The 23,672-nt window shown below is 35.6% G+C and overlaps 2 long non-coding RNA genes across 2 annotated transcripts in view; one reads left to right on the top strand and one right to left on the bottom strand.

Annotated features, from left to right (window-relative positions):
• LOC115493829 (uncharacterized) overlaps positions 1–17,149 on the bottom strand; it is a 42,108-nt gene extending 24,959 nt beyond the window's left edge. Inside the window, exon 1 of the long non-coding RNA XR_012054062.1 lies at positions 4,149–17,149. This is a non-coding gene — a long non-coding RNA (uncharacterized lncRNA). The remainder of the gene's footprint in view (positions 1–4,148) is intronic.
• Positions 17,150–17,910: 761 nt separating this feature from the next.
• Positions 17,911–23,328, top strand: LOC140682393 (uncharacterized). The gene is made up of 2 exons (XR_012054063.1): positions 17,911–18,873; positions 18,988–23,328. It is a non-coding gene; the product is annotated as an uncharacterized lncRNA (long non-coding RNA).
• Positions 23,329–23,672: the final 344 nt, after the last annotated feature.

Here is a 23,672-nt window from a genome sequence, read left to right as displayed (position 1 = left end):
GCAGACTATTCTTTGATATTACTATTGACACATTATTTCCAAAAAAATGGATGATAGATCACTTCCATAATTATAGAGATACCTGACTTCAATAAATAGCAGGCAAATTTCATCCAGACTAATTCTGAAGTTCCCATTCAATCATAAGAGCTGTCATTTCACTTGAAAATTACTATGGATTCCATGATAAATAAAGCATCATGGGGAAGATCCATTAAACTTGACAAATTCAAGAGGTGTGCCAAGAAAACAACACAAATCAATATTTGATATTTATCAGTTTGACAAAAAGCATGTGATAGAAGGTACAGAAGAGGCTCATGAACACTCATTGCTTGATCCGCTTTTTTCTTAAAAACAGCCATATAATAACTCACCCTCAAATGTCATGTACAAAAAGATAATACTTGAGAAGAAAATCTAAACGACATGGCCTACTCCCAGCACTGTCAGGTATGTCTGTGTTTTTGCCCTATGTTTAATATCTTTTCAGTTTTGGCAAATAGCAGCGAGATCAGACCTCAGTGCATTTGCTGTCTATGATTCAGATGGCAAACCGTGTGAACTTTGCAAAGGGCAAGTCAAAGCCAAACACTACAGCATCTATTAGGAGTGTTTTGCTGATGACTGTGAAGTACAAATAGCCTATTCGTAGACAGAGTGCTCTTAATCATTCCTCTGAAAGTGCAAAGCACTGAGCAATTTATGGGCCAAATCGTGACTGGCTTTTAAGTAGTATGAGGGCACAAAAGCCCCTAAGGCTAAATAAACCAGCTTTGCTTTCAGCTTTGTGATCCTGAATATAGCCAAGATCCATAAACAGAGTTCTAGGTATAAAAGTTAAAGTTGATTCGAAGCCAAAGATTTTATACAAATAACCTTCTCTTCATCAATGTGCCCTTTCTCTTCCTACCAGCATCCCAAGCTAGAGTTAAACCTCCTGTGGCTGCTTTAAGAGGAAAGAACAGAGATCCTCTTAGAATCATAGTATTGTTTAGGTTGGAAAAGATCTCGAAGACCATTCAGTATACCCATTAATCTAACACTGCTGTATTCACCACTAAACCATGTCGCTAAGTGCTAAATCCACATGTTTTTTAAACACTTCCAGGCACGATGATTCTACTCTGAGCAGCTTGCTCCAATGCCTGGCCAATCTTTTTGCTCTGGAGTTTTCCCTAATATCCAAATTATCTCCCCCTGGCCTATCACTTGTTACCTAGGAGAAGAGACCAGGCCCCATATCTTGCTATAGCCTCCCTTTATGTGGTTATAAAGGATGATTAGGCCTTCCCTGAGCTTCCTTCTCTCCAGACTATAAAACCCCAGCTCCTTTAGCCACTCTTCATGAGACCTCCAAAAGAACAATGAAGGAAGGAACTTTGGTGTGATGGACTCCACCACTGGCCCTAATAACCACTTAGACATCTCATACATTGAGACAGTCTAAGATCCAACAAAATGCAATGCTCTGCAGACAGCAGGTCCTCATGACTCAGGTGCTGTGGTCAGCAGTCCACTTCTGCAGAGTGGCAGAAATGTGAAGGACAGGCACTGCTGCTGCTATCATTCAGTCATTCTCCTTCCTCTTCAGGGTGTAGAATGACCTACACCACTTCATAATTTATAGGACAAGATGATGCAATTGAATTAAAAGTGTCTAGTAAAAGCTGGGTGCACATGTAATATATGCACATGATGGTTTGATATAAATAGCCTGATGGTCTGATGGAGTTTCATGTACTTAGGCCAGGAGATACACTTAAGCTTAGTAGCTGCACAGCCCTACTCACCGCAATGCAACTACTCAGTACCACAGCTTTGGTGCAGAGAAAGGACTGCAACACTGCTGAGAGAAAAAAAAAAACAAACTCCTTTGGCCATATGGACTTCCTGGAGTTCTCAAAGTCAGACATAGGTGAAGATATTATCAGTAAAATTTCAGAATAATGTTAAAGAAATACTTGCATATATTTGATTTTTCATAAAGTTATAGACAGTATTTCAGTGGCTGAAAAATAAAAATCTGTATATTTTGAAAAACTATTAATAAAGATGGAATGCTTTCTATTACACAGTAAATTACCCCAAGACTGGAATCCAAGCCCAAACATGAGATGATCATTCTGAAATAGACAGCATGAGAAACAGGTCATTCTGATAGACAAAAGTGTACGTAGTGTATGATAGGCTGAAACTAAAAGTGCTAGGAAATTTCAAGGAATCATGGAAAAGTTCAGGTGTGGCATTAGTGAAAGCTGTGCCATTGATTTCTTTTTAGTCAGGATTTTTCCAGGGAATTTATGGATGAAGAACATTTTCTTAGAAGAAATGAGAATGCAAACAGCAAATGTAAATAAAACAAACAAAAAAGCCATGGAAAAATCAGAAAAACAAATGGTTCCTTAAGAGTGTGGAATTAGGGCATTGCCTATAGCAGTTGCAGGTAGAGTTGATAGTCCTCTTGGAGTTCCACTAATTTCTGATTTTCAAGTCTTTAGCAAAGTCAACATCTCAGTAAAAGTTTACCATTTAGCTAAGTTAGTCTGGTCTAGTTAACAAAAAGGCAAAAGATGAGGAAAATCCCATGCAATTCAACAGAGTGTGAACTTGGAGACTCAGAAATGGGACTATCCTGTTGTCGGTGGGTTTCTCCCTCATGAGTTCCTTTAAGGTATTTGTCATACAAAAATACACTCCTGGAGCAAACTTGGAAACCCAGTATACTTTTAAATTTAAAAAACAATAAAAATAATAAAAAATATAGGTATAGAGGATGGTACAGAGGGGTTAGAGAAGAAAACTTTTCTCCAGAAAACTGAAAAAGTCTGGAGCTTAAAAACCCTCATTCTGCAATAGGCCAAACTTATTTTTAAACCAAAGTTTGAATTTCAATTAAATTCAATTCTTCTTCTTCCACTGTTTTCATGTTTAATTTCAAATTTTATAAATTTTTATTATGAAGGAATTACTAGCATGATTTTCTATTTTCAAAGCAAAAATATGAAACCTTTAAAGTTTTTCTAGAAGATGTATTTGTTCTAAATCAAGGATTTCTCAAAACCAGGGAGTTTTGTAATAAGTTTTAGTCTCTGTGAGTCAGTGTTGTCTAAGAGCTGCATAGCAAAATGTCTTGCCAGCTTCATTGGTCATGAAGGTTGCTTTCTAGGAAACCACTAGTTTTACTTACTAAAGACTAGATGAATTCTCCTGCTCTTTCTACGTTGAAAAAAAAAAAAAAAGATTTTTTTATTGGTAAACTGTGTATGGTAAGAGTGGTAAAAATCCAATTTTCATGTCACACCCAGCCTCAGTTACACAAGATCTCTCAAGCACGGCAGTACTTCTCAAAACTGAGCATGAGCACAGGATTCTTTGCTGAGCTTAAAATGGACAAATGGATCCAAAAGTCAGGAAGTTGTAAATACAGAGGTTTAAACTGTCCATCAGCCCAGTTTCACAGTTTCACTGGGATACAGCATATACCCTGTTTCAAAATGCTACATATTTCTGAAATAAACAATGGCAGTATTAATCTTTGCATATTGTTGATTAGCGAACAGTTAAGTGAATGTCTGAGGGATTAAATTTTTCCTTTTTCTTGTCTGACTCCTTTTAACTTTTCCACTTTCTTTACTTTTTTCCTTTATCCATTGCAAATGGGAGAAAGTAATGAAAGAAAGAAAATAAAACTCTTTAAATCTACCAATGAACCTCTAAGAATATAAGCAACCCTTTTGCACAAGTTAAAGATATCCAACCTTTTTTAATAGTATATATATTTATATACATATATATATATATATCAAAGACAAAATTTGAAAATAATCTTATTTTAATATGTTGCAAAATTATATTTTGTGTATAGTTGCTGGAAGATATCCTGTTCTTGATTATGACAAACATTTTACTGAGTGAACAGCCAACAGGAATCACAGAGTTCAAGCAGACATATTGACAATACCATACTGACAAACCCTGCCTTCTTCTCCAAAACCATATCACAGAAAGAACAATCACCTTGCCAAAATGTTGCTTTTTCTGAACAGCACAAGTTTCATATAGAGCAAGTTGCTTTATCTGTCACTTGTAATTTAGCACAGAATATTTGCTAAATTTGTAATTTAGCTCAGAATAGCAGTACTCACCTGCAGAGCAGCAAATCTGTGGTCAAAATTTTACTTTGAAATTGTCCTCTGGAGAAACCATAACAAACTTTCTGTAACTATAGGAACACTGAAAACAAATTTAGGGATAAGTTTGTTACTTGACACTCAAATGTTTTGGAGTTGAAAATGAACTAGATTTACAGAATAAAGATTTGATGTCTCATCAGCATGTTTCTCTTCAGCATTTTCTCATGGCTTCCTGAGGCAGCCAGGACGGAATGTTCTTTTACTAAAAATGATATACTACATTGTCACTCTAAGTATCCTTGTAAGAGCTTCTGTTGGAAGAATTTCCAGCAATATCTGCAATTCTTTAATGTTCTCAAAGTCATTAATTGCCCATGATTTTCCAGTTCTCCAGGTTCCCTAGTAACTGTAATATCAGCATATCTTGACCTTGAACTTCATAGCAAGACAAGCAGGTAAATGGTTGTTCATCATTATTTGAATAATCTCAGAGTGTGATTTAGGGAGTGAATCTTGCATATTTCCTACCTCTTCTGCTATCCTGGATTACAAAACCAAAATATTTATTGTAGCACTGAAAAAAAAAAAAATTAAATAAACCAACTATGTAAAGCAGAAGAGCATTATAATGTGCATTGTGAGAAAGCATTCCAGACTTTGGTTGAACATCAGTTTATTCCCAGTATGAAGAGAATGTTTAAAGTAGCCTTGGCAATTAGGTTTTTTGGATCTCGAATTGAAAAATATTTGAGGAAAATAGGTCATACAGAGGAACTCCAACTTTCAGGCAAAGAAACCTGTCATAAGCGACACTTTCCTGGGTATATCAACTTTTCAGTAAATTTCATGGCTTGCAATACAAGCTTTTTTTGCTTCATTCTTTCATCTAAAAATTGTATATCTATATCAGACAAAGGAATAATTGATGTCAAATCAATTCTAATATTTCCTATCTTATACACTACAAACTCAAAACTAAAATGCTCTAATGCTCAGTGGTCCAACTTGAAAACAGAAAATCTGCCTAGGAAAACCTATCTGAAAATTCCCAATACAGTGTAGATAGGGCTTTGCTACTTTTATCATCTCCCTGTCCTGTGCAGTTTCCTCTTAGATGAAACACTGAAGATTCTGTGTTGGCTTAAAATGAAGTGTGAAGTGAAGAGAAAGTGTTGCTATAGCAAAAATCTATTAATTTTTTTTTTCCCCAACAGTACCAGGGACAGATACAAATTTGATTCTTGGATAAAGAAAAATATTAATATGCCTTTTTACTTAACACAGTATATTAATAAAAAAATTAAAATCACTTTGATGGTTAATTTAAACCTACCTTAAATTATCAATTTTTGCTTTCTATCAAGTTTTTGGTTTGATGAACCTTGTTTAACACCTTAAAAGCATTTAGAGAAAATGTCTGTTGAATTCATTAACCATAATTGTGGCTCTCTTCACATTAATTGTTCCTTTTGGATGGATGATGTTCGACCCATGAATACAAGACTTTCAAGTAATCTAACACTCATGATGAAAGGTTTAAAAATTATTATGCTTTTCATAAATGCAAAATTCATATTTTAATAAGACAATTCTGCTTGCATGTCTCTCTCACAGTATTTAGTTAAAATATGAAAGGAGGAAGAAGACCTTTCAGATAATCATCACCCATGTCATGACATATCAGTTAGTTAATCTTGAGGTGCTTTGGGTAGAAAAATGCCTTGTTTTCACTATAAACACCACTGAAGTTTTCGTACAGGAATGCTTGATATATTTGGTATTGATCACTAAAAACAAACAAAGAAAACAACACTTCATTTACAGCAGCTGATACGACTTTCATAAGCTTCATAATGAAAAGACGCTCACACAAAGCATTCCCTGTATGGAGTAACATTTTTTTGATAAACTCTATTTTCAAAAGGCTCTTGAGAACATGCCATGCATGCATCTTCACAGCATTTTGTAACAAAAGATACTTCCAAACTAAGCACTATTTTCCAAAGTTCCAAAAATCATCACTTCATATTAGTACATTTTATCACAAAATTGAACATGCGCTCCTAGCAATAAAGAAAGGCTAAACATCTTACCACAAGGCTCCGTTTGCAGAAAGATAACAGACATGATTTAGAGAGCAAATTAATGAATGTTCTGAAAACTTTCACATATAAGGGACTCTGAGGAGTAAGTGCTTATTGGTTCTTTAAGGTCTGAAAACCTGAGTAGCAGGTCTGTAAACCTGAAAATCCATGCAGTAAATTTTGAATAGAATTGCCAGGTGGCATATTTTCAACTTTAACTTTTTTATTTTCATTTTAATACTTTTGTACAATTTAAATTGCATTTATTTGAAATTTTACTCTCTAGCATTTTTAGAAAAATTCTAGTTAGATGCAGAAGAGCATTAAGCCACAACAACTGCATGTAGCTAAAAATAAATTGGAATCAAGTTTTGAAAGAAAAAAAGCCTATTAGCAGCCCAGTGATGTACAGTATTATGTATTTAAAGTTTAAATTTTACAAAAATAAGAAATTAATCTAGATAATATCCATATAAATCTTCCTTTCTGAAGCCTACTCAAAAATCCTAATATGTAGCTGAAATGTCTCGAAGTTGTTTTTTGAACTCTGGAAAAACTGAGCTAATACAAAACATCAGTGTCTTGGCACATTTACTACTGGATAGATAGATAGATAAACATTTCAAAGTGATAATTGCAGAAGTAAATAAAGGTGGAAAGGATTGTAAAACTTTGGAATAGATGCCCAGGGAGGTGGTGGAGACACAGTCTCTGGGGGTGTTCAAGAAACCAGTGGATGTGGCATTCAGTGATATGCTCTAGCTGATAAGGTGGTGATTGGTTAAAAACTGGACTTAGATTAGACGGTCTTTTCCAACCATAATGATTTTGTGATTGTGCTCTCCTGTATTCACATGCTAGTTAGCAGTAAAGCTACATTATATTAAATTTCCAGAGCTCCTTGTGTACTTTCTCTAACTAGAAACTAATCCTAATTCTTACCTTTGCTTCTAAATAATTTCCAGAAGTCTGCTCTATGTCTTTGATCTTCTTTACCTTTACAAATATTGACAGGTACTTTTTCTTGTCTATCCAACCAAAGCAGAACTTAAATTAGCCTCTTCCATAACATTTCTTCACAGATGGTGCTACAGTGTCTCTGGGGACCAGCAGCACATTCATTCTCACTGCTCTGGCACACACATACCCTGTGGTTGACCAAGAAAACTGGAAACTTTCCAGATAGCATCCCACAGTGTAAACTGGATACAGAGTGTACAGTTCAGCCATGCTTAAGACTGCAAAAGAAAATTAAAATTGTCACCTTGGAAAGGGAGACTAAAGTCAGGAAATGGCGAGAATCAGGCATTTTTTGGAAATCACACCCAGAAATCTTCAGAGCAATTGCTTTAAAATGATTAGGAAAACTAATGAAGTAGAATATGTATGGAGATTTCATCCTGTTAACAGCAGAGACAGTATTGTCACTTTGGGATTAAGCTCTAATAACGAGTAAATACACAGAGCACATTAACCAGGTATCTAATTATCACTAGCTAAAGAAAAATACCTTTTGCGGAGTGACAAACATTAGAAAGCTGAATAGAAGATATATTAATTTAGTGATCTGAAAGACAGTGAGCAAGTGTGAAAGCTGCACATGATACAACCATGTAGACACAACATCTGTTCAACCTAAGTAACACAACAGTAATAACACGTGTGACAAGGTGAGAAAAATCCATTCAGCAAGGACTAGACCTATTTTGAGGAAGTTATTGGACAGCATCCAAGGATAGCAAGTTAACTGCTTCACACTTATTTTCCTCATGGTACAAAAGCACTACCATTATTCATTAGACAGATGGTTTCAAAGCAGAACGATTAGAGAGGAGAGAGAGCAGCCCCATCTGGGCTCACAGGTTTGACTACACGAGCCGGAAGAAGGGCTGGCAAGAAGAGCTAGAGAGGATAGAAGCTATTTGCCAAAATGCAGGTAACAAACTGCTAAGAAAGCATGAAAACTACACAAGAGGCTCCTATCACTTGTTTGCAGCCAAAGCCAGTAACATATCTTCCCCATCATTAGCCCTTCTATATTTTTCTGTAAGCCAAATTTCATAAAGGAACTTATCAGGCTGGTAGATTCACCTAATCAGCTTTGAACCACCTATTGATCCCATGTTTTCAAAGGAAGCACTTTTAGCTCTCCCTGGCATATCACTAAAGATAGGTAAGGAAATCCTGGGAAGAAATTGCAGAGGCTGTTTACATATGAGAAATTATCTGTGAAGAAAATCAAAATTAACATATATTTTTTTTTTATAAATATAAGAATTGATTTGACCTAATGGAGAGAATCCTAGTGCAAAGACCCATAAAGACCCATATTTTAAAGACGTGGAAAAAGACTTTTCAACTTTTTTCCTCTCCTACCTCTAATTATCAGAGAAATCACTAATAAAAACAAGTAAGAAATTGATGTTGGCTAACCCTGGCCACTGGCTTTAACTAGACAAGCCGATTGTCGCTTCCTTCTTACAAAGGAAGCACAGCATATTGATCATGTTATTGATTATATTATCATCTCTCCTAGACAGAAAGAATTATAAAAAAATACTTATAAAAAAAGTTTTTAAAACCAATTTTAAAAAATTTTAAAAACACTGACATGAATGTAACAAGAATATAGACATAATGGAAAACACAACCCTCCAAAACTTAATGACTTCTTCATAAAGCTTTGAGTAACAAAGATTATTCAGTATAATATCCTGTGAGTGTATAATGCAATTTTTTCTTTCCCCTAGCTTTTAGTTTGCTAAGATCAAGCTGAACTAAAGATTCAAAATCTTCCTTTACTCCAGCGCTTTTCTTAATAGGCTTCCTTGTGTTTGAAGTTAGAACCATTAAAGATATAATCAGTTTTTCTGTTGAGAGGTATTTTACATCACTGAGACCATCTCTCTAAACTAACCTGTCAAAAAACTCCAAAACCAAAAACAAACCAGAGGAAAAAAGGAGATATTCTCAGTAAATACCAAGCAGACATGATTTAACTCATCATTGTAAATGGCTACATTAAAGATATCAAAAACATACAGCAGCACATTTAGTGAAGTTTAGTACTATTTCATAGAATCCTTTGTGTTGGAAAAGCCTTGCCAAAGATGCGTAGACAATGTGTTGTCATGCTCCATAAGGGACACTGCACACCTGGACAGCACTGGGGTACAATGTTGCTGCAGCTCTGCCCACAAGTTGTAAAGAATTATGTTATGTAAACTCTAGCTCTGGGCTGATGCTCAGTATTCAGGGATGCTCATGTATTTCATGAGAGAGAAGGCAAAAAAAACCCACAAAAGTGGGAACAAGAGAAAATTCTTTAGTTTGAACAGGTGAGTTCATGCCCATTCTGGATGAGAAGCAAAGTGTTTCTGTTTCGGCTGAGGTAGATCAAGGAAGGAAAATGCAACGGAATAAGATCAGCTTGCTGCATCTAAGACAACAGCAAACATATGGCCATGTCTCCTGCTATAAATTTTAGGCTCACAAACTTGGACTTCCTTCAGAGATCCCTTCTTAACTTGCGTCCACTAAAATGCTGTAGTTTTAACTAGGTTCATTCCCACATTAATACAATACAAAATAAACAAAAATTACAAAAATATTGGTTATCTACCTTTTCACCTAATACAGCTCCTCCTTCCTTCCACCTTACCCAGCAATAGTAACAAAATTTACAAAAAAGGTCAAAGGAATCAATTTAGAGGATAAAAGAAATGTCAATAATTTTTTTTTTTTTAGGAATAAATATTACTTTGAATATAACTCATTTTTCTCAGAAGTTTAAGGTTAAAACTACAGTATAAGTAATATGGAATCGGATGTTAGAAATACATGCCAATCTACAAAAGAAAATTAAAAAATAAATCTAAAGCAATTTTAGAGGCTTTGGATTCAAAGATTAGAGGTAAGCCCTGATATATAGGGAAGAAAAACAGAAGGATTATTTCTCAATAAAAATCAATCCCATTGAAAAAAACAAACAAACAAACAAAAAAACCCCACATATGGCCAAATTTTCTACATCTTTCTCTGAATATTTAATCTTTTCATATGAGAATCAGTCAGAAGCACAGTAGAAAGTCTTCAAGATTGTTAAAAAAAAAAAGAAACAAGCTAAGCATACAAACACTATTACATTAAGGCTCAAATCCTTACATTTACACCGAGAGATTTAAAACTAAGAAAAAAAGAAGTTGGATAAAAGATTAAATAAGATTTATATAGACAGTAGGTTATGTATACAAATTATGACTTGTGAAATCCATTCGTATAGTCGTAGGATCAAGGGCAGATTAGTCCATTGAAAAACCAAACCAAACCAAACAGAAAGCCTCTAGTGAACTGCAAGTAGAAGCAGTAATATTTCCTTACAGGGCTTCTTCCCCATCCTCTCCCCTTTTTTGCAAGGGATAAGACAATATTCTGAATATAGATTTCACAGCACAGAAACACAAGTAAATTACTCAAGGCACCATGTGCCCTTTGATATGCTACTGCACATTGCAATTGATAGTCACAGAAAATGTCGCAGACTGTTGAGGGCAATTTAGGAAATCTAAAGGACAGTATTTGCTTCTTATCACACTTTCCTGTTCTCCTCAATATAAAACTTAGTGAGACATGCTGATGTACCAGCTTATTTTTTAATTTTTTTTTCAAATGGCAAAAGAAAGAAGATGACAGCAGTTGAAAGCTGAGAAAAGGGGAACATTTTGGAGAAGCGTCTTGCCGACCAGAACCCTCCAATCCATTGACCACTGAGCTTAGCCACTGTGATTTCAGGTGGCCTGATCAATATCAGCAAAATTGGACAACCAGACAAAAACCTATTCTGCTTACCCAGGAAGAATCAAGACTCATAAATCCATTTTTATGAAAAGAGCTTTCCTTCAGATAGGTATTCATCCAATAAATATATTTTACGATTGTATATAGTCATTTAGTCCATAATCATAAGGATATTTTTCTGTATATAAAGGAAAATTCATCAGGGAGTAAACTTGAATAAAGCTTGATTTGGTATCTTGATGTACTGCTTACCTAGATTTTATTCATTAATGTCCCTCTCTCTTTTTACAATTTTCTTTCTTTTGCCAGACACACAGCAGCATTCACAAGAGATGCTCTTCCACTAATTAATAACAGAAATTCCTTATAAAAATGTTAATTAAAATTAGTAGTAACAGAGGATCTGTGTATGTGTGTGTATTTGATTAGTTGTACTGGAAGGAGCTAATTAATGTCAGATAAAGTACATTCAGCAAGGTTCTCCACACGCTTAGACTGATCTTTTTGACCAACAGCAGATGCACAGGAAGCCAGAAGGTCAGTGGTCAGAGGCATAGCAGCTGTTAAAGGAGCAGCTGTCAAGGTCCAATGATCATACCATTTTGGGAAAGCTGGAAAATCTCTCCCAAGAGAATGAAGTGTTGAAAAAAGGGCTGCAAGCAGGGACACAGTGCCTTAAAATTTGAAGTTAGAACTGTAACTCAACAGCTGGTACAGCAGCCTGTGCACCAGCCATGGTGCCTGCCTGTGGAGAGCTCCTTTACAGCCTCTTGGCCTTACAACATGTCAGGCATGTGGTTCTACTTCTGAAGAGACTGGAATTTTCTCCAGGGGCTTTCAGGGCATTTATTAAAGGGAAAAATTTAGTATAAACTCCTACTGATAAAGAAAAAAAAAAAAAAAAGAAGAAAACTGAAGTTAATTGTGGAGTGCAGAAGGTAATCAAACATGCTGGGCGGTCATATCAAGAGATTTCCAAGATTTCCACTCACTGCTCATGGATATTGCCAGCATTTCACGCTTCTGGTGGTGATGGTCTGTCATGAATGCATGGATTCCTGACTGTGTTTCAGCAAATGGTAGGACACCTCAGAAAAATAGCAGTATAACAACAACAAAAACCACAAAAAAACCCCTCCAAACGAACAAATATAAGAAACTTTCCTTTAAAAACAATAAGAAAAATCTACATTGATTTACCATATTATCACCATTACCCATATCACTCTAAATCAGTCTCCAATAATCTCTCTGTTGATACTCTTTATATAGAGCTATATTTTTCAAGAAACATAGATATTCAGGGTAATGAAGGGACATTCCCTACTGCATCATGGTTCCAGCATAAGTGACCAAATAAAAACACAATTCCAGAGTATGGGTAACATATTTATGCTGTTTTTGGCAGGGGTAGACTTAATCTTCTTCCCAGTGGCTAATATGGGGCTGTGTTTTTTGGATTTGTGCTGAACACAATAGTAATAATGCAGAGATATTTTTGTTATTTCTGAGCAGGGCTTACAAAGAGCCAAGCTCTGTTCTTTGTGCTGCCTTATCAGGGAAACTGGGAGTGCATAAGAGATTGGGAGGAGACAGAACCAGGACAGGTCACCCAAACTGACCAAAGGCATATTCCAGACCATACAGGATCATGCTCAGTGTACAAAGTAGGGAAGAAGGAACAAAGGGAAGAGACATTTGGAGTGATTGCATTTGTCTTCCCAAGTCACCATTACACGTGATGGAGCCATGCTCTGCTGGAAATGGTTGAACACCTGCCTGGTCATGGGAAGAAGTGAATTAATTCCTTGTTTCGCTTTGTGTGTGTGGCTTTGCTCACCCTAATAAACTGTCTTTATCTCAACCTACAAGTTTACCCTTCTGATTCTCTCCCTCATCCTGCTGGTGGGAGTGTGTGAGCAGCTGCATAGGGCTTGATGAATGGCTGGGGTTAAGGCATGACAGCAGTAAAAAGCATTCAAGGATAAGGCCACAGTTTCAGCATCATTTTAAACCTAATCTGAGTGCTGACAATAGGAAATTCCCACCAACCCACCTCTGCTTTTCTGCTCACTGTAGCTTATACAGTTTAAAGACAAAGTAAAGTAGCATATTCCACTCACTAAAATCCAACATTTCTCTCTATTCTGATAAAACTGATTATTGTATTTTTTGATCTAATTCTATGCAACCTTATGAAGAAGAAAAGTGGCAGAATTAGCCGAGTTACCTTTTAGAACTTGACCAAACTTAAATCTTCTAAAAGCAATCAGAAGACTTCAGCATTATAAAATAAATCTTAGAAATGTTAGTTGGATTTTAACATCTGAATTTATTGTACAATTGCTTATGTATATGTACTGACACTATGTTAAAACATACATTGCAGATATATTTAAAAATATTTTTCAGCCTTCTAACTATTTAAAGATCAATATATTTACATTAGTTCAAGTAAATAAAATATAATTTGGCCCCTGATGAGCCTAATTTACATTCTTTATAATTTTATGTGAAATTAAAGCTCAAAACAGCAGGAAGGAATATAGAGAAATTTGCAGCTGAAGGATTTTAGACAGTGAAATATCCTTCTGTATAAATTTTCTGTAGAGAATCAACAGCAGCATTCTCTCTCCAAACAGTTTAGGTGGAAGCAGAAAACATGGCAAAAACACCACACATCTTAACCTTCCAATGCATTTATGAACCAAATTTGGAAGAGCTAAGAAGTCTCTGTTTCTTCAGTGTTAGATTTCAGAAGCAGAGCTAAAAGGGAATGTTCTCATTCCAGCAAATTAATCAAACTTTGACATGAAAAGGGGCATTTAATAATTTTTTGTTGCTTGTGAAAAATTCCCATTTTCACAAGGAAGGAAATGGAAAAGGAAAGAAAAAAAAAATTCACTCATGCAGGGAAGCATCTTCTTAGATTGAACAGAAAACTTCTCAAATGAAAAAAATTACAACCAATTGTAAAAATAGTGTAAAATCTTTCATTAAGATAAGACATAGAAAGAAAATACTGTTTGGACAAGCCTAAAATAAAATTTCACTTCAATTCTCTCTGAAAGTCAAGTTAATGTAAAGCTTTTAACATCAGTCTAGCTTTGGCAGTAGTAAATACTTTTCAAAAATTGACACACTTATGTCAAAAGAAAGTAAATTATTTTTGCTATTGGTTGGTCCATTCTTGTCAAAATCCAACTAGCTTTCCTTTTCCCTTCATTCTTAGAACATCATTTCTACAGTTGTCATAAGTTAAGCTGTATGAAAAGAATGATGTTACTGGAGTGCAGAGCACACCGTTTTTTAAAAAAGAGAGAAAAAAAATCACAAAAAACCATACCCACACACAGATACAGAAATTTATACTGTTCACAAAATCATTATGTAACACTGTAAATAATCATCTTCAAGGAAAACATTAGGAGTTTTGATGAAATCCCTATTATAAAAAAGATCAGTGAATAAAAGAGTAATGAAGAGAATAACAAAGGATGAATCAAAACCAAATAGAATTTTATTTATGTGCCAGAATTGTATTTTGTAGTGTCTACTAAGTCTTGTCTCTTGGGTTGGCCAAGAGAAGTGTTAGGAGAAAAATGGATACATCACTCTTTCTTTTACTCATTTACTCACTTCCAATAGAGTTACCAGCTGTTAGAAGATGTCTCTCTATTAGCACATCTATAACCAATTCTGGGGATGGAGACAGTAAACTTTAATCCTAATAACTGACATGTAACTAGAGTCGCCCACATGAAAATTATTAATAAAAAATATGCAATAATTGTGTTATTATTCATTGTCTATTACTACTAGAAATAGCTAAAACCTTTACATGCGCAAAGCCAGCTCCCTTGTAGCACAAAAGACATAGGATAATGGAAACAATTTTGTACAAAAAGTGAATTTATTATTTATTATTATTTTATGCCATCATCATTAGCAAGGATTAATATTATTAATAATTATTATTATTGTTGTTATTTTATTTTGAGTCAATCCTTCCAGTGGAAGGATACTTTGCCTTTAAACATATTGGCAGCATTATTTTAAGTGGTCTTGTAGTATCTGGCCTTTTTTAGCAGCCCTGAACTTATGTGGCATCCTACACAGAGCTGGATTTGAGCCTCTTCCCCAGAAGTTTGAATTCTGTCATGCTAGACTAAACTAGTGCATGCCCAGCCTAGGATCTTCTTCAAGAGCCCAAATATCCCCATAGCAACATTACCTCTAAACACCTTTGTCTGAGAGACATACCTTATATCAGAGTTTCTTCACAGGTATTAAAAATCCGAATGCCTTCACTCAGAGTCGGAATGGAGTCCAGTATCTTCCTCATACCTGACTGACCAGAAGCCTCAACGCTGTCCCCCATTCACACTCCATTTAGCTGACTATTTTGAAGTCTTTAAAAAAGAAATTGCTGATCCCCAATAAGGCTAGATGGTTTTGTCCCTAAAAGGACTAGCAAATTCATAACAAATGTGAAATCACCTTAAACAACCCAAAGGAAAGAGAAACTTATGAGTTCAGACCCATATTGTATAATTTGATGCAACAAATTAATATACAACAGTTACCCTTAGATAAAATGCAACAAGCTAAAATAAGAAATCTCTGCAGCACTCCACAGTAAACTGCAATGCAACATGACATGAGGGTGAGAATCTTTTCTTCACAAGAAAAAGGTTTTGGGATATATAAACAGTCTCCTAGCTGCAAAGGGTTCAGGTTTATTACCTACTGCTGTTTCCTGAGCATGATAAATAGCTTGTTGTGCACAGAATTGAGATATAATTCCACTTCTCATGGCAAAACACAGGCATCCTTATCCTTCTAGCATATATCAGGCCTCCACACATTGCTGTTTTCAATATCCTCTAAATCCTAAGAGGTCTGAGCTAAGAACAGACTAGGTAAACAGATATGATTCTTTCCCAAAGGGACAATCAAGGAAAGGGTTGCAAAGTATCTTCAGTTCCAGTGATTTGCTGTATGCTAATAATCTTTTAATTCCCTCTCACACCTACCTCCTTGCTTTCAATACCATATTTAGATCTTTATCAGTTTAAGAAATATAGCAAAGGTGATCTATTAAAATGGGACAGAAAAAGACATCAAGATCAAGGAAAAGCAAGAATCTTCTTTGTTTTTCTTTCTAAATAAAAGAAATTATTCTCAAAACAAACACATCAATTTAAAAGCTGGGTAGAAGAGTGTAATTATTCATTAAGTTCTTCACCACATGTTCAAGGTCTTAGCTAAATATTAAGTTCTATAATTGAAACCAATGCAAGTCATCAGTGGTGACAACATAACTTCAAAACAAATAGGAGAGAAGCAAATTAGTTCCTTCTAAACATTATCAGAAGCTGATTAGTTGAATTTATTTAATTAGTCTGATTGAGTATCAGAAGTAGACTATCAGAAAAACACTTTCTTCTAACAATTTTTCATGCTTTCTCATCAGGAACTCATTTCTAGCTACAAAAACTACCATATCAGCACTTAAGAAAACCACACAAAGTACCTAAAAATGAAGCCAAATCACAGTTTGACTGTCTGATCTGAGAAAATAATTTTCATCCAATGTGTCTAAGAGATCTTTGGAAGCTTCTTCTTTTCCTGGTAAAGCATCAGAGCCACTAGTGTCTCTTCCTGGAAGTGCTGCCACCTTGCCAGAGGGACACACATCTCAGTGTCTGCTTCCCAGCCACTGCCATGGGGAATTCATAAGCTGCATGAAAACACTACAAAAACTCCCTATCTGCACACGTATTTTAAAAAGGTCCCTTCCATCCCAAAGCTATTCTAGAATTATGTGATTCTAAGGGTGGGCTCAACAGCTCTATGTTTTAAAACTGCCATTAGTCAGTTTATCCATAAGACCAAAAGGAAGAGGTTCTTCTTCCCCAAAAGTCCAGAAATCTAAGCATTTGCTCAGAGTGCAGGTTATGGGCTATCATTGAAAGAAGAGTTTAAGTCACATCTTTTATTTGCAATATGAAGTCATAGGCTTTATTCCCAAGCATTTGCTTTCTCCTAGATTTGTTTGTATCTATAATGAAAATCCAACACTTTACTTTCATACTCAAAGGAATTAGTTTTTATCCAAAGTAATCATCTTGCCAACAAAATTACTGTCCTTTAAAAAAATAACCAACAAATAACAAGGCATATCAAGGAAAAACAGGAAAACTCATAACAAAAAGAGTCTGACCATTGAAATTATTTTCTTCTAGTCTACTAAGCCTCAACTACATACATAATAAAACCCAGCACTCCTATGAAATTCACTAGCACAACAAAAGTGACAGCACTGCAAAGGCCAGTGTAGACTATGCTTAAAGTCTTTTTGGTGTCTCTTTAAACCCCATTTTATAAATACACTACTTTTTTTTTCTTCCACCAGTTAATCCCACAGTATTAATTCAAACATCTTAAATTATGGAATGAAAAAGCAGAGGTATAAAAGCATACTAATAATTTTGGGCTTCAGTATGTTCTTCTTCATCTTTTTAAAAAGAGAATCCATTTCCAGTACCTGCATATGAGAGCATTTATAAGAGAGCAGGGAGAGAAAAAGGCAGAGAGAGAAGGCACATATAAGGGCTACCTTAAAGCAGGATTTTCCTTTGACACATTTGCTGCATTGGCCTTGCTGAACACATGCAAGTGAAGGCTAAACATTTCATAACTGGTAAAAAAAAAGAAAATTTCTTAGCTCACAAGACTATCCAAAATGTTAAATTGAATTATATCAATTTATAAATAAGAGTGTCATAGAGATGCACTTTTAACCAACAGTGAATTGACTTTTAACCAACAGTGAAATTCATTATTACTGCAATCAGCACGAGAGAAAAGAAATTATACCCATTTGCAACAATTTACACATCCCCTATAAATCAAAATATTTTTTAGTATTTTTTCTAAAGGTAATCCTGTTATCAAGTAGTATCTTATATTGGTTAGTTTATGAGGGCAAAATATGGCAAGAAAATTCTGGGAATTATTTTTAAGGTAAGCACAAATTAAAGCTGTTGGAAGGGAGAAGATGGAGTCTATTAAACTGTGATAATGAGTAGGGATCAAGGACGTTTTATTTTTTGAAAAAAACAGACTTCTGTGGATCCTCTCAGGGATATAGTGTTGCTGGGATCAGAGAAAACTGTTTCTGATAATTTGAAGAAAAGTAGTTTGCCACAGAGTGAATTTACCTGGTACACCGTATGTGAGAAGGATCCTTTGCTTCAGCACTTGTCCTGTTTTCAGAGTGTTACTAAATTTTGCTTTTGCATGACCCATGCATCTTAATAGGGTCCTCTAAGGAATCAGACAGATACTGGAAATGAGCAGACAGCTCCTAATGAGAGCGCACCAGGCAGTGTGGGAGTCGGCACCACAAGAAAAGGAATCAGGTTGTGTAGGAAGCCCTACCACTTTTCCTCACAGTCTCTTCTTTTGCAGAAACCCGCCTGTGACAGACTGTCTCCTCCTCCTCCACACCTGGCAGAAGGGAATGATGCAAAGAACACAGTGCTGCTGTTCATATCAATGCTACTGCTCCATCAGATGCAGATACACGTGTTCGTATTATGCAATTCACAGCAGCATAGCATCAGAAAGAACCAATAACTCTGCATTCTTACAAACCATTTCCAGACACTGAAATGAAAAGACTGAGTTAAGGCAGGTCAAAGGAAAAGTGTCTTAGCAAAGCTAGTTGAAGAAAATGCCTTCCAAAGCTTGTACATAGCCTACTGCACTCTCAACGACAGATATCCTGCTCATCAGTTTCCTTCTAGGTTATTTAAAAAGATATTCTAACATGGGTTTCACTTCAAAGAGTAAGCACAAACACACACAAAAATACAAAATTGTACAAATTTTCTTTTTGTTGTTTCAAAAATATGAAAGAGTACTCAATAACTTCATTATTATTCTTCTATTTTCCTTCACAGATCTTGCAAAAATATGAATGTAGAAATGGAGCTCACTGCCTTTCCCTGCATTTTTTTTTCTCTTGGTGGATTTCAAATGGATTCCAAGGATAAGCCAATTTCACATGATGAACCAGAAGAAATAATAACTGCAAGAGACCTTGAACAGTTTTGTGCTGACATAACTTCCTGACTTCATCACTAATTGACTTCACATTTGATCAGACAAGAATCTGAGTATTTGCAGACTGGGAGGAGGGCAGTAAGGTAAGACCACCACCTTCAGAAGCCCCAAAGAGTTTCATTGGCTTGACTGTGTCACAAAACTACAAACTCCAGCTATGTATGTGTCCTGGCTTGGCATAGATTTGGGAGGGAACTTCCCAAAGGGGTCTCCTCTAGAAAGCAAATTTCAGCAGCCCCTCTCCCAACCAGTTTGGGAGAAAAAGCTGAGAAGGAAGCACATGAGCAATTTCCCCACAAAAAAATAAAGGCACAGAGATGAGGACTGGCATCCAGTAAAACTTGCCCTGATCTGGCAGGGAACTTAAAAGCATTTCCAGGTTCACCAGTCTAGAAGTAAAAATACCAGAAGTATGTCTTTATTCTCTTTGTGTCTCTCAACAAATCCCAGCTTTGCAACACGAACATAACTGCAGAATTAGCTTTTTTTTTTTTTTTAAGGTACCTGTTTAAATGTAAAAAATTGTGGAAATAGCAATATGTACATCTTAATATAGATATTTCATATGTCAATACTATCTTTAGAAGTATATTAATACATAAGGCCTTAGCTTATAAAAAAATGTGGCATAGACTGATGATAAGTGACTTTCAGCAAATCTCCCAATGCCTTAGATAAGCTTCAGGCGCACATTTGCCAATCCCAGCCCAGAGCTTTATCCATACTTGCTTAGTGAGACTTTGAAAATTATATTGACATGAAGAAACATGCTCCTTGAGCCTAAATCACAACAATATTGATGAAGGCTGATAGATATAATGTTTTCCAGCTTTTCTCTGGCATTATCTATTCTCCTGATATTTGAATTCTCTGTCCAAACAATCAGCAGACCTTCCAACACTAAGGCCTCACAATAAGCAGCTTTCTTCCTGCTCCTGTGGCTTTGTTATTGTCATCATCAGTACAACAATGACTTTTCTCTGAATGACACAGGGCACTAACATGATGAAAAGCGTGTGATTGTTTTTACAACAGGCATGCTGCCTCTTTACATATGGAGGTAAAGAGGGGAGAGGGGAGAGAGAGACATTGGTCTTCAGGAGTTTATTGACTTGGTCCTTTGAATCCTGGTAGTTACACCTACTGAAATTCTCCAAGGAGCTGAACAGAGCTTGTACATGATCCTTCTTCTTAAAAAGCAGTGCTTTTTGCACACCATTCCCTTCATGCATTCATCCAGCTAAGTCCACCTGATTAAATAAAATTATCCTCTTCCTTTTCATCCAGTGAAAGAAAACAGAAAATTGGTAGTACTTGTCCCATTACACTAAGAGCACAGGCATTATTTAACTGCTATTAGTAGAATTGTACTATTTTCTGCTTGTCTTTTCATTTCTACAGTCAAAGCTAACACAAAGCCTTCTCTAGCTTTTCAGGAGTAATTTTATTTCAAAAATTGAAGGAACAGCTACCTCATAAAGCATTTTTCTTTAGTAGCTGCCATTTATCAACTGGCATCACCCAGCTATGAAAAAACATTTACGCAAACATTGGGAGTGGGAAATAAAACGTTCTGAGAAGTTAAAGAAAAACAAAAGATGCATTAAAGAAATAATTCTTAACAGCAAATGGCATTTAAGATCCTCAACTCTTCCATTTTTCTTTACTACAGAAACATTTACTGCACAAAAGTTTCACTTGACTGAAGCTTCTTCTTCTGCAAGGAAAATCCACAACACAGAAAAAAACCACTTATTGCAGAAAAAAATGCTTTTTTGTCATTTTTTCTAAAGTCTAACTTGCAATCACATCATCTATTACAGTTTTTCCTGAAGTGTCACTCAGCAGTTGCCACTATGATCTCTGACCATCAATATCTGTAAACAAGGTAACTTTCTTGCTTGATGAGGCCATGCTTCTCCCTTGCCACTCAATGGAACCCTGTGTAAAGTGACTTCTAATTTAATTGGATTAGCCTGCAAAAATATCACTTGACACATCCTTTTTAGCCTTCCCATCTCACTAAAAAATTCATAACTAAGTAGATTAATTTTAAAGAGGAAACCTCTCACAAAGATTTACAGTTTGAGAAAACAAGGGGCTCAGTAGCCCAGTGTAAGGAATCAGTAACAGTGTAGACTTATGCAACTGAAAAACTGGATTAACTGAGTTATTTTTCTCTGTATTTAACAACTACAGACTGATATATCCCACAGATGCATATTCCTAGGGAAAATGTGAAATGTCAAGGCTTTACCACTTCACCAGAGCAGGTAATAAGGTAATTAGAGCAATTAAACGTTGACAGAGCACCAGCGACCCCCAGGTGAATTACAGCCATGAATTATGAAAGCACGAGCAAGGGAAGAGGGAAGTCTTTGGCACATATGTAGGATAGATTGAATGCAGTTATAGCACCAGGTTTATCATTTTTGCACTTATCTTCCAGATGTGCTTAGCTGTCCACAGCTTTTGTTATCAAACTTCTTATTTAGATGTCAAGGGCAAACTCATCTAGGTACATTTTCTCTCTGAAAAAAACAGTGAATTAGAAAGCAGAGTATGTATTAATCTACTCTCTCAGCCTTGTACACTACATGAAAGGGCTGAAAAAGTAAAAGAGTGATTTAACAAATCCGCATCCATCTCAGTAAAATGCATCCGCCAGTCAAGGTACCTGGGAAAGAAAATGTCAAAGGGGCCCTTTGCACAAAATACACACAAATTATCAATCACTAAATTATGCCAGAGGCTTTATAACCTCCATCACACCTTTTGCTGGGGACTGTCTGATCGCCAGCTACATGCAGAAGCACCCTATTTGCTAAATAAGGTATTTGAGCAACACAACCATCATAGCATGAAGTTCAGGAATAATTTGCTTCTCTTACTGTTAGGGCAGGTTTCCCTTACTAAGGTTTTTTTTGAGATTAGGAATTCGGATTGGTTTATAATACATTGGACTGCCTGCCTTGATGAACCAACTCTACATAGAACAAGCTGGTCCCGGGGACTGGAAGCATTTTGTAGATGGAAAGCAGGGACAGAAGCACAATTCCTGAGCAGGCACAGCTGCAGAGTGCAGGGGAGATGGGCAACACATGTAATTCCCGGCAGCTGTGAAAATTTCAACTACCAGATTTGCTGCAAGTAAGAGTATGTGAACATCTTATATGCTGCAATTCTATTTAGGTGGAAAGTTGCTTTAAAAATGAAGAGAGAACAGGGAAAAGAAGAAGAGAGACCCACCAAAAAGCCAATACAAAACATGTCACATGCAGGAGATTTCACATTTTTGCTTCTCAAAAGCACATCCAATATTCTGCTCTGAAATTGTTAATACTTCATTTCATTGCTTTTACCAAATGTAAAAAATTATTCTAGAGAAAATAACATTAAAGAATATTAACCATTTTTTCTAAAATTAATTAAATCATTTTATAATAAAAATATAGTAAGAAAGCAAATTTTCAAGTACTTGAAATATTAAATATGAAATTAAAAATCTAATTATAATCTCTCACAGAAAACTATATATAATCAATATTATATGTATAAAATGCCTGTTGTAATATATATATTTATTTACTTAAATATGAATTTTTAGAATTTTATGGCTTCAAGTAAAACCCTATATTGATATGGTTTAACATATATTACTTAATTTTAAAAATAGTCTAAATTAGCTGATGACACAAAAAGGGTAGAAAGTATAAAAGATTATAGGGTAAGGAACAAACCTTTCAGAATGGTTCCTGTAGATTAAGCATGTGGGTGGATAAGTAACTCTCAGAGTTCAGAAAAGAGAACAGAGCAGTGTCAGTGTAATGAGCAGAAGTAGGTGGATGGTTCCAGTTCCCAACAGAACATCTCCCACTGCATCGAGGCTGCTGAAAATGATTCATTCTATGGTACATTTTACATGCCATGGACATTCTGTAGGTTTTCTTTCCTACTTGTCAAAGCCATGTACATAGTCAGGGGAGATGGCAAAGAAAATGCCCTTTTGTTTACCTTCTAACATTATTTTCTTTCAAAAACAAACAAAACCCCACATACATTTGGAAACAAGGAAAAATAAGGAAACTCAAGCCTAAACTGAATTCAATCAAAAAGAGAAGAAAATACAAATCTAAAATATGAAATTGGAGAAAGCAGATATGCAGGGAATGTGGGGGGGGGAAAAAACAAACAGAAAAGGAAATTCTAAAAAGCAATATCACTTACCTTGAGTTTATATATCAATCCTTAATTAATATCCAGGTATTTAGCTGCATTATACCTTTATGAACATTCTTCTAGAGGTTTCCACAGGAGAGCAGACCAGGATCCATTCCTCAGAAACAGAAGAAAAGAAAATCACATCAGCCCTCCACTATTGGCCCCTATAATCTATGCAGCTCCTGAAAAGACAAGAGTTCTCTGTATTACACTTTACTAACAATACCATTAATGCTCCAACACAGATCATTAGTTTAAAAGAAAGTAGTAAAGAGATGGAAAGCACAAGTTGGTAATTCAT

The sequence above is a fragment of the Taeniopygia guttata genome, chromosome 2 (genome assembly GCF_048771995.1).
Source record: "Taeniopygia guttata chromosome 2, bTaeGut7.mat, whole genome shotgun sequence".
Lineage (NCBI taxonomy): Eukaryota > Metazoa > Chordata > Aves > Passeriformes > Estrildidae > Taeniopygia > Taeniopygia guttata.
The sequence above is the reverse complement of the archived record's forward strand: the minus strand, read 5'-3'. Positions and strand labels throughout refer to the sequence as shown.